General features: G+C 39.4%; 1 protein-coding gene across 1 annotated transcript in view; it reads right to left on the bottom strand.

Annotated features, from left to right (window-relative positions):
- The window catches only part of LOC132484573 (cytochrome c oxidase subunit 7B2, mitochondrial), a 163,514-nt gene that overhangs the window by 85,097 nt on the left and 61,175 nt on the right, over window positions 1–17,242 (bottom strand). The window lies entirely within an intron of this gene.

The raw sequence follows: 17,242 nt of genomic DNA, 5'->3' as shown, positions 1-17,242 counted from the left end.
AACAAGCATGAACCTCTCTACTGTTTGTGCCATAAATCAAATTCACCATCATACTAATGTCTCAAATTCTAGTGATAGGAACAATTTTTTTCATTCTGTAAGGTAAAAATACACCTGGAGAAAATGATACATTTATTTATTACTTTAGAAAGTATACGTGGATGATAGGAAGCCTTACCTACCCAGAAACAGATATTAACACAGTTTTCCAAAACGTGGGTGAGGGACTTCCCTGGTGGCGCAGTGGTTAAGAACCCGCCTGCCAATGCAGGGGACACGGATGCAAGCCCTGGTCCAGGAAGATCCCACATGCAGCAGAGCAACTAAGCCCGTGTGCCACAACTACTGAGCCTGTGCTCTAGAGCCCGTGAGCCATGACTACTGAGCCTGTGTGCCACAACTATTGAAGCCTGTGCACCTAGAGCCCGTGCTCCGCAATAGAAGCCACTGCAATGAGAAGCCAGCACACCACAACAAAGAGTAGCCCCGGCTCGCCACAACTAGAGAAAGCCTGCGCACAGCAATGAAGACCCAACGCAGCCAAAATATTAATTAATTAATTAAAAACAAACAAAAAAATGTGAGCGAGAAGGAAAGAAAAAAAGAACATTGGATGAAAAAAGGACAGGTCCCAGAGGAGAAAACCCTGCAGAGAGAGTATGTTAGGAGGAGTTAGGTGACAACCATTATCGGCATTACTCCTTAATCTTTGTACGGAGAGGTTCATTAAGGCAAATGCAGCCTTGTTTGGTGAGAGGCAACATCTGACATGAACCAATCTGGCATGTTGCAAAGCCACAAGAGTTTCCATCAATAGCAAAGTCAGAGAGCGGTGGTGTTGGAGTTTCATGTGGTCCATCCTGTTAGAAGCAGGCCCGGAGCCAGCTGGTAGAAAATGGAGATAAGAGGTTACTTCTCCCCATTAGGACTCCAGTTGCCAGAGAGCCACCAAGTGCCCTATATTTTAGATCAGGTCCTAGTGTTACCTGAAGATAAGTACACTAACCAAGAAATGGCAAATTAAAAATAAAGAATTAATAAATTGGATGTTGGATATGAGAGAACAGGAAGAGTCAGGATGACACAAAAGTTTTTGATCTGAGCAACTGAAAGAACAGAGCTGCCATTTAGTGGGACTGGGAAACCATGGGAAAAGCAGGTTATTTTTACTTTTAGGGGAAATAATTATTTTGACTTTGGATATATGAATTTTGAGATGTCTATCAGAAGAGGAACAATATAAAGAAAGCAGTGGCTATATCAGTGTGGAGTTTAGAGAAGGATATCAAGCTTTAAATATAAAACAGGGTTGTCCAATCACTGACAGTATTTAAAGACATGAGATACAAGAGGAAGTGAGTACAGACAGAGAAGATGGATGACAGAGACTAGCCCTGGGGTGGGCAGACTCTTAGGTGCCTTGATCATCCCTGCCTCCTGGTAGTCACGCTCTTGTATGATTCCCATTCCCTAGAGTGTGGGCAGGACCTGTAACTTGCTTCTAACCAGTAGAATATATGACAGCATGCAGGTGATTGACACTGTGTGATCACATTATTACAGTGCCAATTGTGCTGGAGCTTTTTCCCTCACTAGCTGACTTTTGTGAAACAAGCAGCCATATTGGTGATAGTCTTAAGAAAATAAATTCTGCCAACGACCTGTTTAAGCTTGGAAATAAATCCTTCTCTAGTCAAGCATTCAGATGATACCTCAACACCAGCTGACACCTTGACTGCAGTCTTACAGAAGACCTAGTTAAGCTACACTAAGCTTCTGACCCAAAGAAACTGTGAGATAATATATATCTGTTGTTTAAAACCACTGAGTTTTAGGTAATTTGTTATGCACCAATAGAAAAGTAATGCAAGACCCGAGATACTACAAAATTTAGAGGTGAGGGAGCTATGAAAGAGCCAGGAAAAGACAAAAGAAGAGAGGCTGGTGAGGTAGGAGGAAAACCAAGAGAAAAGCATTTCTCCAAGAGACTTATTGCCAGCTTCCTCAGAGAAATCTGACACAGAGATAAAGAGCAAAGAAAAAGTTGAGTCCCCTGACCTGCTAGAGGCTCATGTGTAATCACTACTAAAGGTACACAAGAAGCCAGGCGGAGCCACCTCCATTCCAGCCATGGAGTCCTCTACTTTACCCCTTCCTGGAAGAAAGTGGTAAGAGCCAGTGATTCTACGTGGGTACTGGTAGAAGCCAGAAAGCATTCAGTTCTTTCTGCTCTAGGTGGTCATTCACTAAGAATATTAATCCTTTCATTGAAACATTTACAGCTGCTTTTTAGCAATGAGTTTCCTTACAGATGTTTTTGAGGGGGTGGGCTCTAGTAGTCTAGCCAGCTCATTGGTGATCACCATTGAAAGGGACATGAGCAGCCAAGTCCGAGCCACCTCCACTTCAGCCTCCTTCCAAGGAGAAAGTGGTAATTGGCACTGCTAAGTAAAAGACATGCATCCTTATTAGGCTCCCTGGAAGACCCAATTAGTGCCAGAGTTGTGCTACTTCACTGTTTATAAGGCTTTGAAAGTTGGTATTTCAAAACTGGCTAACACTTAATACTAATCAAAGTCAGTTCATTTTAATTACTAAGTAGCTAACATAACCTATTTTTAAACTTTTGTGTTTAGATATGCTTAGATTGGCTTTTAATGTGCATGGTTTTTTTTTAAATCAATACAACCAAATCTAATGAGCATGTATTATGTGAAAGGCCCTGAATTAACTAGGTATAGCTCAGTGAAAGAAGCTGTCTTGCTGCTTTTTGTATATCTATAATTCATATGCAAACTTATACTATTTATAAAGCACTGTCACACAATCAAAGACTATGTTGTGCCCTAATGTGACTAGTATTCAGCTTTTATCTAGGTTTATCTACAGTGAGCATCCTATTTCCCTATAGTGCTTTGAAAGCAATTTCTTTCCTATTCATTCATTCAATGAAGATATACTGAGCAGTCACTTAGTTACATAGAGGGGCAAATTGGATAAAAAATGCACAAGTATTCAACGTTCCTGTTCTATAAGAACAATGCTATCCAAAATGTGCCAAACATCTCCCTTTTCATTTATGTCCTCAATATACTTTATCAATGTATGTGTGTATACGTATGTGTTGTGTGTGTGTATAAATATACACACACACACACATTTGACTCTTAAACAACACAGTGGTCAGGGGTGTCAACCCTCAGTGCAACTGAAAATTCTTCTGTGCCTTTACAGTCAGCCTTCTATATCCATAGTTCCTCCATATTCTCAGTTCCACATCTGTGGATTCAACCAACCTCGGATCACATAGTACTGTAGCATTTACTATTGAAAGAAATCTGCCTATAAGTGGACCTCTGCAATTTAAATCTGTGTTGTTCAAGGGTCAATTATATATATAAACATATACATATATATATACATTTACTCTGCCTGCTATATAGTGTATATACATATATATGTATGTATGTGCATATATATATATATATATATATATATTTATTGTATATTTATCTGTAGATACTCTGCTAACCTAGCAATACAACCCTTGCATCATCAGCTTTTCCCCAAGTTTTGCTCCATCATCAAGGCTAAAAGTTAATCAACTGCTGATATACTTCACTTGGTTCAGGTTAGCAGGCTTCATTATTCTCAGTCATGTCCTCAGCACCATGAAACAAAGGAAAGTATGAGACTAGATCATGGCATGGAGGAGTTTTCAACTTATTTTATTACTAATGGCTTTCCTAATCTTCTTTGTCACTTGAATGTATGCCCTTCCATAGAATTTACTCCTATTAGCTTTCCATTGAAACACTTTTTAGCACACAGTATGTTCTCAATAAGCATTACCTGACTGAAAAGCTACTTTCCAAAATGATTGAGGTGGCTTGCATGAAAATGGAAATATGCATTTAGACAGGCAAATGGAAATACACCATTAGATAAACATATACAAACTAAAGCTAAGTAAAAAGGGCCTACAAAATGTTTAACCCACTCAACAATTTGTTTAATGAATTGAAGACAATAACTGTTTTTAAAACTATGTCCATATAACTATATTTGAAAATTAAATCTGGCCCTGTGCTTTCTCACAGCTATTACAAAGAGCAAAATACAGATTGTGTAATCTTATTTCCAACAAAAAGAAGTATTTCATTTTATGAAAGAAAACATGTTTTTCCTGGGTGATGAATTCTAAGAATTTATTGCAAAGATAATTAGATTAAAGCAAAAATCAGAGCACATATCTTCCTTAATGATCTAAAGAAAGATGGATAAATTGACATAGAATTGCTAAAATGAATGTGTTGGATTGAGTGAGATATACAGCTCTTTCCAGAATTTCTGTTGTGATTCTATCAACTATCATTCTTTGTGTTATGTATGGCTATACCCAGGGATAATTATTATTTATTAGAACAAGTTGGTGAGCATTTTCAAGAACAGAAGAAAAAGAACACCAGATTGCTAAATGAGCATACATGTCTTATATGCTTTCCCAAATGCACAATATATTTGTACAGTATAGGTTATCTTGCATGAAAAACCATACCTCAATATTAATATCTATTTTCTACTCCCCGAAAGAGCAAACTTGGGAGATTCAAGATGGCGGAGGAGTAGGTAGATGTGAAGTTCATTTCTCTCCATGGATGCATCAGGAATACATTTATAGATGCAACATTCTCACAGAACACTGGCTGAAAACTAGCAGAAAACCTTGGACACTAGAAAAACTATAAAGATCCTTGCATAACTAGGTAGGATGGAAAAAAAGAAGGGAGAAGGAGGAGGAGAGGAAACGGCATGGGACCACCCCAGGGTTGGGGAGATGAAGCAGAGGAGAGATTCCCAAATTTGGGGAAACCCCCTCTCCGACAGGGAAATCGATTGGGACAAAAGGGAAGCATTTGAGGCTGTCAGAAGATGAAGCAGCTGATCTGTGGCAGACGGGACAGAGTGAGAAATACATATATGGTCCGTACCACGGCTCGATGTGCCCCAGACTGGGATGTGTGTTCACAGGTGTGCAAGGGGGCTGGGAGCTGATGCATGGGGATTGGAGAACAGGCCCAGAGAGAAAACTGTCGTTGGCTGTGGGGAGACAGAGGGGATGGGAGGGAGGAAATCTGCAGCAGGGAATGCCTATGGAGGAAGACTGGACTGCCATTGGGTGCTATTGCTGAGTCACACACAGGGGGAGGAGCCACTATTGTAACCTCTCTCTCCCCACATGCCGGCACCTGCTGACTACAATAAAAGAAGCTGGCTCAGGGCTGGCTCTTGTGTGCCAGCTGCCAAGCAATAAAAAGAAAAGCTCCCTCAGAGCTAGCCCTCACGTGCCTTATGCCAGGCACTAGAAAAGGCCCTCACTAGGGCCATATCTCTTGTGCCCATGGCCACTGGCTTCCCTGTGCATTTGGTGCCACTGGGGCTCCCAATATCCAAGCAGTCATACCACCTCTGCACTCGGTCCTCACAGGTGCAGACCCAAGAGCCCCAAGGCAGCCTCAAGACCAGACTCCTGAGGGTGGACCACACGCAGAGGTAGGGATAAAACCAAACCTTAACCCCAGAGACAGGGAGACTAAAGAAGAAGAATGAAAATCTTTCCATCAGCTGTACAAGCTACAGATTAAATGCCCACGATCAGCTGGGCAGAGCCTGCATCTATGGAATATCTAAGTAGACAATGAGTGTTCCCACAGATGAAATTGGTGAAGCTCAGGCAGCTGTGGACTTTGGGGGTAGCACACGCAGGAAGTGGGCCAGAACACAGTCTGAGTGGTGCCCACAGGGCCCACAGCAGGTCCAGACACCAGCCCAGAGGGAGAGGAGAGCCTCTTGGGGAGGGAGAGGTGGGCTGTGGCTCACGGCATGGGCAAGGACACGTATAGCAGAGACCCCAGGGAAACATAATTATTGCTATTAATTTTATTATATTTTGTTGCATTCTTTTGTTGGTTCTAGTTTTTTTTTTTTGTTCGTTGTTTAGTTTTTCTTTCTTTTTTTTTTTTTTTAGTCTTTTGGGATCTCCATGTTTTATAACATGTTTTTAATTTTTGTTATTTTTTTATTTCTATTTTTACCTTGCTTTCTTGTCCCTTGTTTTTGCCCTTTTATTTTAGTTTACCATTTTTTTTTTTTTTTGCGGTATGCGGGCCTCTCACTGTTGTGGCCTCCCCCGTTGCGGAGCACAGGCTCCGGACGCGCAGGCTCCGGACGCGCAGGCTCAGCGGCCATGGCTCACGGGCCCAGCCGCTCCGCGGCATATGGGATCCTCCCAGACCGGGGCACGAACCCGTATCCCCTGCATCGGCAGGCGGACTCTCAACCACTTGCGCCACCAGGGAGGCCCTACCATTATATTTTTTAATCACCTTTATCAGTTTGTTCTGTTTCTTTGATTTATTCTTCAGTTAATACATTGCTTTGGTTTTGTTTTTTAGGTTATATGTTTTTGTCAGTTTTAATCTTAATCCTTTGATTTTATTTTTGAGTTCTATTTGTCTGGTTGTGCTCTTGCTTTTTGATTTGTTCGGCTCAGTTTTTATTTCTTTTACCTGTGTGTGTGCTTCCTTGCTTCTGTTTTTCTTTGTTTGATTTTGCTTTTACCATTTCTCTGGAGTTTTCTTTATATATTTTTTTTCTTAAATATATTTTTTATTTTTTTGTATATTCCTGTTTCTATGTTGAATTTCTATTGTTCTCCCTTCTTTCCCCTTTCTCATTTTTTTTAATATCATTTTTGTCAGTTTGCTTGGCTTCTTTGCTTCACTTTTCAGTTGGCACTCTGCTTTGGTTTTGTTTTTTGGTTTAGGGTTTTTGTCAACTTTCTTAATTGTTTGATTTCATTCTTGGGTTCTTCTGTTTGTTTGGCTGATTTTTGTGGTACGCAGGCCTCTCACTGTTGTGGCCTCTCCCGTTGCAGAGCACAGGCTCCGGACGCGCAGGCTCAGCGGCCATGGCTCACGGGCCCAGCCGCTCCACGGCATGTGGGATCCTCCCGGACCGGGTCACGAACCCGCGTCCCCTGCATCGGCAGGCGGACTCTCAACCACTGTGCCACCAGGGAAGCCCTGTTCTCTTTCTATTTGACTTATTTGGCTCTGTTTTTGTTTCTTTTGTCTATGTGTGTTTCCCTGTTTCTGTTTCTGTTTGTTGATTTTACTTTTTACCATTTGTCTGGGGTTTTGTTAGTCTTTTCTCTTTTTTTTTCAAATCCCCTTTATTGCCAGGACAAGTGACTTGTGGTGTCTTGGTCCCTCAACCAGAAGTTGGGCCTGAGGCTCTGGAGTTGGAGCACCGAGTCCAGGATACTGGACACTAGAGAATTCTGGCCCCAGGGAAGATTAATCGCCAAGAGCTCTCATGGAGGCCGCTGTCTGAATCCAAGCTCCACCCAACTGACAGCACCTCCTGGCACTGGATGCCTCACACCAAACAACAAACAAGACAGGAACACAAACCCACCAATAAATACACAGACTACCTAAAGTAACACTAAGCTCACAGACAACCCAAAACACACCACCTGACACGGCCCTGCTCATCACAGGGAAAAAATGCAGCTCCACACACCAGAACACAGGCACCATTCCTTCCCATCAAGAAGCCTACACAAGACACTGGACCAACCCCAGCACTGGGGGCAGAGAACAGAAGCAAGAGAAACTATGACCTTGCAGCCTAGGGAAAGGAGACTTCAAGTACTGTAAACCAGACAAAATGAGAAGACAGGGAAATATCATACAGGCAAAGGAGCACGATAAAACCCCACAAGACCAAATAAATGAAGAGGAAATAGGCAAGCTACCTGAAAAAGATTACAGAGTAATGATAGTAAAGATGATGCAAAATCATGGAAATAGAATAGAGAAAATACAAGAAATGTTTAACAAGGACCTAGAAAACTAAAGAGAAGACAAACAGTAATTAACAACACAATAACTGAAATTAAAAATACTCTAGAACAAATCAACAGCAGCATAACTGAGGCAGAAGAATGGATAAGTGACCTGGAAAATAAAATGGTGGAAATAGCTGCCGCAGAGCAGAATAAAGAAAACAGAATGAAAAGAATGGAGGACAGGGCTTCCCTGGTGGCGCAGTGGTTGAGAGACCACCTGCCGATGCAGGGGACACAGGTTCGTGCCCCAGTCCGGGAAGATTCCACATGCCGCGGAGCAGCTGGGCCCGTGAGCCATGGCCACTGGGCCTGCGCATCCGGAGCCTGTGCTCCACAATGGGAAAAGCCACAGCAGTGAGAGGCCCACGTAATGCAAAAAAAAAGAAAAAAGAAAAAAAAAAAAGAATGGAGGACAGTCTCAGAGACCTTTGGGACAACATTAAGTGAACAAAGATTGGAATTATGGGCGTCCCAGAAGAAGAAGAAAAAAAGAAAGGGTCTCAGAAAATATTTGAAGAGATTATAGTTGAAAACCTCCCCAATATGGGAAAGGAAATAGTCACCCAAGTCCAGGAAGCGCAGAGAGTCCCATACAGGATAAACCTAAGGAGAAACAAATTGAGACACATATTAATCAAACTAACAAAAATTAAACCCAAAGAAAAAATACTAAAAACAGTAAGAGAAAAGCAACAAATAACTTACAAGTTAATCCCTATAAGGTTAACAGCCGATCTCCCAGGAGAAACTCTATAGGCTAGAAAGGAGTGGCAAGATATATTTAAAATGATGAATGGGAAAAACCTACAACCAAGGTTATTCTACCCAGTAAGGATCTCATTCAGATTTGATGGAGAAATCAAAAGACTTACAGATGAGCAAAATTTAAGAGAATAAAGCACCACCAAACCAGCTTTACAGCAAATGCTAAAGGAGCTTCTTTAGGCAGGAAACACAAGAGAAGGAAAAGACTTCCAAAAACAAACCCCCAAAAATTAAGAAAATGGCAATAGAAATATACATATCAATAATTACCTTAAATGTAAATAGATTAAATGCCCCAACCAAAAGACATAGACTGGCTGAAAGGATACAAAAATAAGACCCGTATATAGGCTGTCCACAAGAGACCCACTTCAGACCTAGGGACACACACAGACTGAAAGTGAGGGGATGGAAAAAGATATTCCATGCAAAAGGAAATCAAAAGAAAGGTGGAGTAGCAATACTCATATCAGACAAAATAGACTTTCAAAAAAAAAGACTACTAAAAGACACAAGGAAGGACACTGTACAATGATAAAGGGATCAATCCTGGAAGAAAATATAACAATTGTAAATATTTATGCACCCAACACAGGATCACCTCAATACATAAGGCAAATGCTAACAGCCATAAAAGGGGTCGGCAGGCGGACTCTCAACCACTGTGCCACCAGGGAAGCCCTAAGAGGAAAGTTTATAAGAATTCAATCTCACCTCAAGAAACAAGAAAAATCTCAAATAAAAAAACTAACCTTACAAGTAAAGTAATTAAAGAAAGAACAACAACAACAAAAAAAACCAAAGTTAGCAGAAAGAAAGAAATCATACAGATCATATCAGAAATAAATGAAAAAGAAATGAAGAAAAAATAGCAAAGATCAAGAGCAAAGAACTAAAAGCTGGTTCTCTAAGAAAATAAACAAAATAGATAAACCATTAGCCAGACTCATCATGAAAAAAGGGAGAAGACTCAAATCAACAGAATTAGAAATGAAAAAGGAGAAGTAACAACTAACATTGCAGAAATACAAAGGATCATGAGAGACTATTACAAGCAGCTGTATGCCAATAAAGTGGATAACCTGGAAAAAATGGACTAATTCTTAGAAAAGAACAAACTTCCAAGACGGAATGAGGAAAAAATAGAAAACATGAATAGACCAATCACAAGCACTGAAATTGAAACTGTGATTAAAATTCCTCCAACAAACAAAAGCCCAGGGCCAGATGTATTCACAGGAGATTTATATCAAACATTTAGAGAAGAGCTAACACCTGTCCTTCTCAAACTCTTCCAAAATATAGCAGAGGGAAGAACACACCCAAACTCATTCTATGAGGCCAGCATCACCCTGATACCAAAACCACACAAAGATACTACAAAAAAAGAAAATACAGGCCAATATCACTGATGAACATAGATGCAAAAATCCTCAACAAAACTCTAGCAAACAGAATCCAACAGCACATTAAAAGGATCATACAGGGGGCCTCCCTGGTGGCGCAGTGGTTGAGAGTCCGCCTGCCGATGCAGGGGATACGGGTTCGTGCCCCGGTCTGGGAGGATCCCATATGCCGCGGAGCGGCTGGGCCCGTGAGCCATGGCCGCTGGGCCTGCGCATCCGGAGCCTGTGCTCCGCAACGGGAGAGGCCACAACAGTGAGAGGCCCGCATACCGCAAAAAGAAAAAAAAAAAAAAAGGATCATACAGGGCTTCCCTGGTGGCGCAGTGGTTGAGAATATGCCTGCTAATGCAGGGGACACGGGTTCAAGCCCTGGTCTGGGAGGATCCCACATGCTGCGGAAAACTATGCCCATGAGCCACAACTATTGAGCCTGTGCATCTGGAGCCTGTGCTCCACAACAAGAGAGGCCGCGATAGTGAGAGGCCTGTGTACTGCGATCAATAGTGGCCCCTGCCTGCCACAACTAGAGAAAGCCCTCGCACAGAAACCAAGACGCAACACAGCAAAATAAATTAATTAATTAATAAACTCCTACCCCCTACATCTTCTTCTAAAAAAAAGGATCACACACCATGATCAAGTGGGGTTTATCCCAGGAATACAAGGACTCTTCAATATATGCAAATCAATCAACGTGATATACCATATTAATGAACTGATGGATAAAAACCGTATGATCATCTCAATAGATGCAGAAAAAGCTTTGGAGAAAATTCAACACCCATTTATGATAAAAACTCTCCAGAAAGTGGGCATAGAGGGGACCTACCTCAACATAATAAAGGCCATATCCAACAAACGCACAGCAAACAACATTCTCAATAGTGAAAAACTGAAAGCATTTTCTCTAAGATCAGGAACAACACAAAGATGTCCACTCTCACCACTATTATTCAACATACTTTTGGAAGTCCTAGCCATGGCAGTCACAGTAGAAAAAGAAATAAAAAGAATACAAACTGGAAAAGAAGAAGTAAAACTGCCACCGTTTGCAGATAACATGATACTATACAAAGAAAATCTTAAAGAAGCCACTGGAAAACTACTAGAGCTAATCAATGAATTTGGTAAAGTTGCAGGATACAAAATTAATGCATAGAAATCTCTTGCATTCCTGTACACTAACAACGAAATATCAGAAAGAGAAATTAAGGAAACACTTCCATTCACCACTGTGACAAAAAGAAAAAACACTTAGGAATAAACCTACCTAAGAAGGCAAAAGACCTGTATGCAGAAAACTATAAGACACTGACGAAAGAAACCAAAGACAATACAAACAGATGGAAAGATACACCATGTTCTTGGATTGGAAGAATCAACACTGTGAAAATGACTATACTATCCAAAGCAACCTACAGATTCAGTGCAATCCCTATCAAATTACCAATGGCATTTTTTACAGAACTGGCACAAAAAAAATCTTAAAATTTGTATGGTGACACAAAAGACTCCAAATAGCCAAAGCAATCTTGAGGGAAAAAAACGGAGCTGGAGGAATCAGACTCCTTGTCTTCAGACTATATTACAAAGTTACAGTCAACAAGACAATATGGTACTGGCAAAAAAACAGAAATTTAGATCAATGGTACAGGATAGAATGCCCAGAGATAAACCCACAGACATATGGGCACCTAATTTACAACAAAGGAGGCAAGGACATACAATGGAGAAAAGACAGCCTCTTCAATAAGTGGTGCTGAGAAAACTGGACAGCTACATGTAAAGAATGAAATTATAACACTCCCTAACACCAAACACAAAAATAAACTCCAAATGGATTAAAGACTTAAATGTAAGACCAGACACTATAAAACTCTTAGAGGAAAACATAGGAAAAACACTCTTTGACATAAATCACAGCAAGATCTTTTTTGACCTACCTCCTAGAGTAATGGAAATAAAAACAAAAATAAACAAATGGGACCTAATGAAAATTAAAAGCTTTTACACAGTAAAGGAAACTATAAACAAGACGAAAAGACAACCCTCAGAATGGGAGAAAATATTTGCAAACGAAGCAACTGACAAAGGATTAATCTGCAGGATATACAAGCAGCTCATGCAGCTCAGTATCAAAAAAACAAACAACCCAATGCAAAAATGGATGGAAGACCTAAATAGACATTTCTCCAAAGAAAACATACAGATAGCCAACAAACAAATGAAAAGATGCCCAGCATCACTAATCATTAGAGAAATGCAAATCAAAACTACAATGAGGTATCACCTCACACCAGTCAGAATGGGCATCATCAGAAAATCTACAAACAACAAATGTTGACGTGGGTGTGGAGCAAAGGAGCAAAGGGAACACTCCTGCACTGTTGGTAGGAATGTAGATTGATACAGCCACTATGGAGAACAGTATGGAGGTTCCTTAAAAAACTAAAAATAGAACTATCATATGACCCAGCAATCCCACTACTGGGCATGTCCTGGGAAAACCATAATTCAAAAAGATACATGTACCACAGTGTTCACTGCAGCACTATTTACAATTGCCAGGACATGGAAGCAACCTAAATGTCCATCAACAGATGAATGGATAAAGAAGATGTGGCACATATATACAATGGAATATTACTCAGCCATAAAAAGGAACAAAATTGAGTTATTGGTAATGAAGTGGATGGACCTAGAGTCTGTCATACACAGTGAAGTCAGAAAAAGAAAAACAAATACCGTATGCTAATGCACATATATGGAATCTAAAAAAACAGTACTGATGAACCTAGCAGCAGGGCAGAAATAAAGATGCAGACATACAGAACGGACTTGAGGACACAGAGGGGGAAGGGTAGGCTGGGATGAAGCAAGAGAGTAGCATTGACAGATATACACTACCAAATGTAAAATGCATGGCTAGTGGGAAGCTACTGCATAGTACAGGGAGATCATCTTGGTGCTCTGTGACCACCTAGAGGGGTGGGATAGGGAGGATAGGAGGGAGAAGCAAGAGGGAAGGGATATGGGGATATATGTATATGTATAGCTGATTCACTTTGTTGTACAATAGAAACTAACACAACATTGTAAAGCAATTATATTCCAATAAAGATATTAAAAAAAATTAAAAAGAGTAAGACTTTATTTTAATATGAAGTATCACATGAAGTTACATAAGTGAACACAATTTTAGCTTATAAGGCACTGCAAAAATGTAAGTTAGTGACTAACATTGAAAAAAGTATAGTTATTTATCAGTGTTTTATTAGTGAGAACAAATTGCTACTCTGCATAGGCCAAATGCATTGCCTGCCAGTACCAAAGCAAGCCACTGAAGCCATTATCCCTGATGAATGCAATCATTAGGCAGCCAGGCTTTGTACCATGTGTCCATGCCCCCACAGGACCAGAAGTCAGTGTTCCTGGGCTAGGCATCTAATCCAAGGGCAGTGAATCTATTGGGTTGGTTTGTGACATTAAATGAGAACTGGTTCAATTTTAAAAAAATGCTGGGGCCAATGTACTTCTTTCTCTTTGGATTCAAACTAAGAAATGACAGGAAGATTGAGCAGTGACAGAACTGAAAGTGACAGAGGAATAATGAGGTAATAAAAATTACTTAGGAATATAGAGGATATTGCATAGAGGATAATAGAGTTGCCATCGGAGATGTTTTGGTTTATGACAGGATCCAAGAAGGTAGGTGGCCTTCAAAATACAAATCCATCTGTGTTCTAATAAGAAAACATCTTAACCCTTTTTGTTTTCCAGGTTTAGTGAGATATAATTGACAACACTGAGTACGTTTAAGAGACACAATGTGATGATTTGATTGACATATATAATGCAAAATAATTACCATAGTAAGGCCAGTTAACACAACCATCACCTCACATAGTTACCAGTGTGTGTGTGTGTGTGTGTGTGTGTGTGTGTGGTGAGAACCTTTAAGATCTGCTCTCTTAGCAATTTTCAAGCATGTGATATATTAGATCCCCAAAACTTACTCATCTTATAACTGGAAGTACGTACCTTTTAACCATCATCACCCAATTCCTCTCTCCCCACTGCAACTCTACTCTCTGTTTCTGAGTCCAGTTTTTTCAGATTTCACATATAAGTGGTATCATACCGTATTTGTCTTTCTCTGACTTATGTCACTTAGCCCTCAAGTTCCATCCTTGTTGTTGGAAATCGTAGGATATTTTTCTTTTTTTATGGCTGAATATTTTATTTATATTATTTAGAAAATACTATGTATGAATAATTATATTACACATCAATGGTTATATATTATCAATATCAATAATTAACACACTATATTAATAATTAATATTATATATATATACCTCCTGCTTTTCAAAGGCTTGCTTTACACCATTTGGCTTTTAGAACCTGTTTTTGTTAATCGAAAGAAATCTGGGGCTTCCCTGGTGGTGCAGTGGTTGAGAGTCTGCCTGCCGATGCAGGGGACACGGGTTCGTGCCCCAGTCCAGGAAGATCCCACATGCCGTGGAGTGGCTGGGCCCGTGAGCCATGGCCGCTGAGCCTGCGTGTCCAGAGCCTGTGCTCCGCAACGGGAGAGGCCACAACAGTGAGAGGCCCGTGTACCGCAAAAAAAAAAAAAAAAAAAAAAAGGAAATCTGAAGAGGATTTTTCACATATATGAAAAAAGGACTCAGCATCTCAGCACCAAGCCACTATAGTTTGAACTGTGTCTGTGAGCATCTGTGCTTTATCCAGATTTATTTCGTGCATCCATTAGCAAAATATATGTATCCTAAGGTAACTGCTTCTTCACTTTACACCATTTCAGCTTAAGAAAGGTTTCATAGGAACACTCTGCTTTCAACTAGTGAGTGAAACCTGTATAGGACATCCTTATCCATTCATCCATCAACAGATACTTAAATTATTTCCATATATTGGCTATTGTAAATAATGCTACAATGAACATGAGAGTGCAGCTATCTCTCCCTATGGAAATGATTTCATTACTTTAGGCTATACACCTAGAAATGGGATAGATGGATCACAAGAGTAGTTCAATTTTTAATTTTTTGATGAATCTCCATATCATTTTCCATATAGCTGCCTCAATTTACTTTATCACCAATAGTGCACAAGTGTTACTTTTCACCACATTCTTCCCAGCATTTTATCTCTTGGCCTTTTGATAACAGCGATCCTAACAGGTGAAGTAATACCTCATTGTGGTTTTGATTTGCATTTCCCCGATGACTAGTGATGTTAAGGACCATTTCATGGTACTGTTAGCCATTTGTATATCTTCTTTGGAAAAACACCTATCCCAGTCCTCTACCCATTGTTTAATCCTATTATTTAGAATCTTTTGCTATTCAGTTGTATGAATCTCTATATTAAGGATAGTAATCCTTTATTAAATATATGGTTTGCAAATATTTTCTGCCATCCCATAGATTGCCTTTTCACTTGTTGACTGTTTCTTTTGCTGTGTAGAAGCTTTTTAGTTTGATGTAGTCCCACTCATTTATTTTTGCTTTTGTTGCTTGTGCTTTTAGTGTCATATCCAGAAATGCCAACACCAACATCAAGGAGATTTTTCCCATTTTCTTCTAAAAGTTTTACGGTTTCAGGTCTTACATTTAAGTCTTTCATCCATTTTAAGTTAATTTTTGTGAGTTGTGTAAGATGGAGTCCAATTTCATTCTTTTCCATGGAAATGTCCAGCCTTCACAACACCATTTATTGAATAGTCTACCTTTTTCCCATTCAGTATTCTTGGCTCCCTTGTCAAATATTAGTTGATCATATACGCATGGGTTTATTTCTGGGCTTTCAATTATATTCCATTTATCTAGGTGTCTGCTTTTATGCCAGGACTATACTTCCTAATTATTACAGCTTTTTAATATAATTTGAAATCAAGAAATGTAATGCCTCGAGCTTTGTTCTTTCTCAAGGTGACTTTGGCAATTTGGGTTGCCAAATTTGACTTTGTGGTTCCAGGCAAATTTTAATATTTTTTTTCTACTTCTGTGAAAAATACCATGGGGAACTTGATAGGAATTTCATTGAATTTGTTGATGCCCTCAAGTAGTATGGATAGTTTAACAATATTAATTCTTCGCATCCATGAACACAAGATATTTTCCATGTATATATGTCTTCTTCAATTTCTTTTGTCAGCGTCTTATAGTTTTCAGTGTACAGGTCTTTCACTTTGCTTAAATTTATTAATTTTGATGATATTGTAAATGAGACTGTTTTCTTGAGTTCTTTTTCAGATAATTTGTTATAAGTGTATAGAAACACAATTGATTTTTATACATTGATTTTGTATCTTGAAATTATTGAATTTGTTTATTAGTTCTAACAAGATTTCAGTGGAGTCTTTAGGGTTTCCTATATGTAAAATAATGTCATCTTCAAACAGACACTTATACTACTTCCTTTGGATTTGGCTGTTTCTTATTTCTTTTCTTGCCTAATTGCTCTGGCTAGGACTACCAGTACCATGTTGCATACAAGTGCTTTAACTGGGCAATCTTGTATTGATCATGATCTTAGAGGAAGAGCTTTCAGCCTTTCACTGTTGAGTATGATGTTAGCTATGGACTTGTCAAATACAGTCATTATTATTTTGAGGTACATACCTTTTATACCCAATGTTGACAGTTTTTATCATGAAAGAATGTGTATTCCACTATTTTTGGATGAAACATTCTATATATATCTGTTAGGTCCATTTGAACTATTGTGTTGTTTAAATTCATTGTATCTTTATTGATTGTCTATCTAGATAATCTATCTTTTGTTGACAGTGGGGTTTTAAAGTTCACTACTATTAATTGCTATTTATAGGACATTCCATCCGAAAACAAACACTTTCTTCTCAAATGCACATGGAACATTCTCCAAGATAGATCACAAACTGGGTCACAAATCAAGGCTCGGTAAATCTAAGAAAACTGAAATGACATCAAGCATCTTTTCCAACCACAACACTATAAGATTAGAAATAAATTACGGGTAAAAAAAAGACGTAAAACACACAAACACATGAATGCTAAACAATACATTACTAAATAACCAAGAGATCACTGAAGAAATCAAAAAGGAAATCAAAAAATACCTAGAGACAAATGACAATGAAAACACGATG

Source organism: Mesoplodon densirostris, chromosome 1, assembly GCF_025265405.1.
Source record: "Mesoplodon densirostris isolate mMesDen1 chromosome 1, mMesDen1 primary haplotype, whole genome shotgun sequence".
Classification (NCBI taxonomy): Eukaryota; Metazoa; Chordata; class Mammalia; order Artiodactyla; family Ziphiidae; genus Mesoplodon; species Mesoplodon densirostris.
Note: the sequence above shows the minus strand (reverse complement) of the source record. Positions and strands in the feature narration are given on the sequence as shown.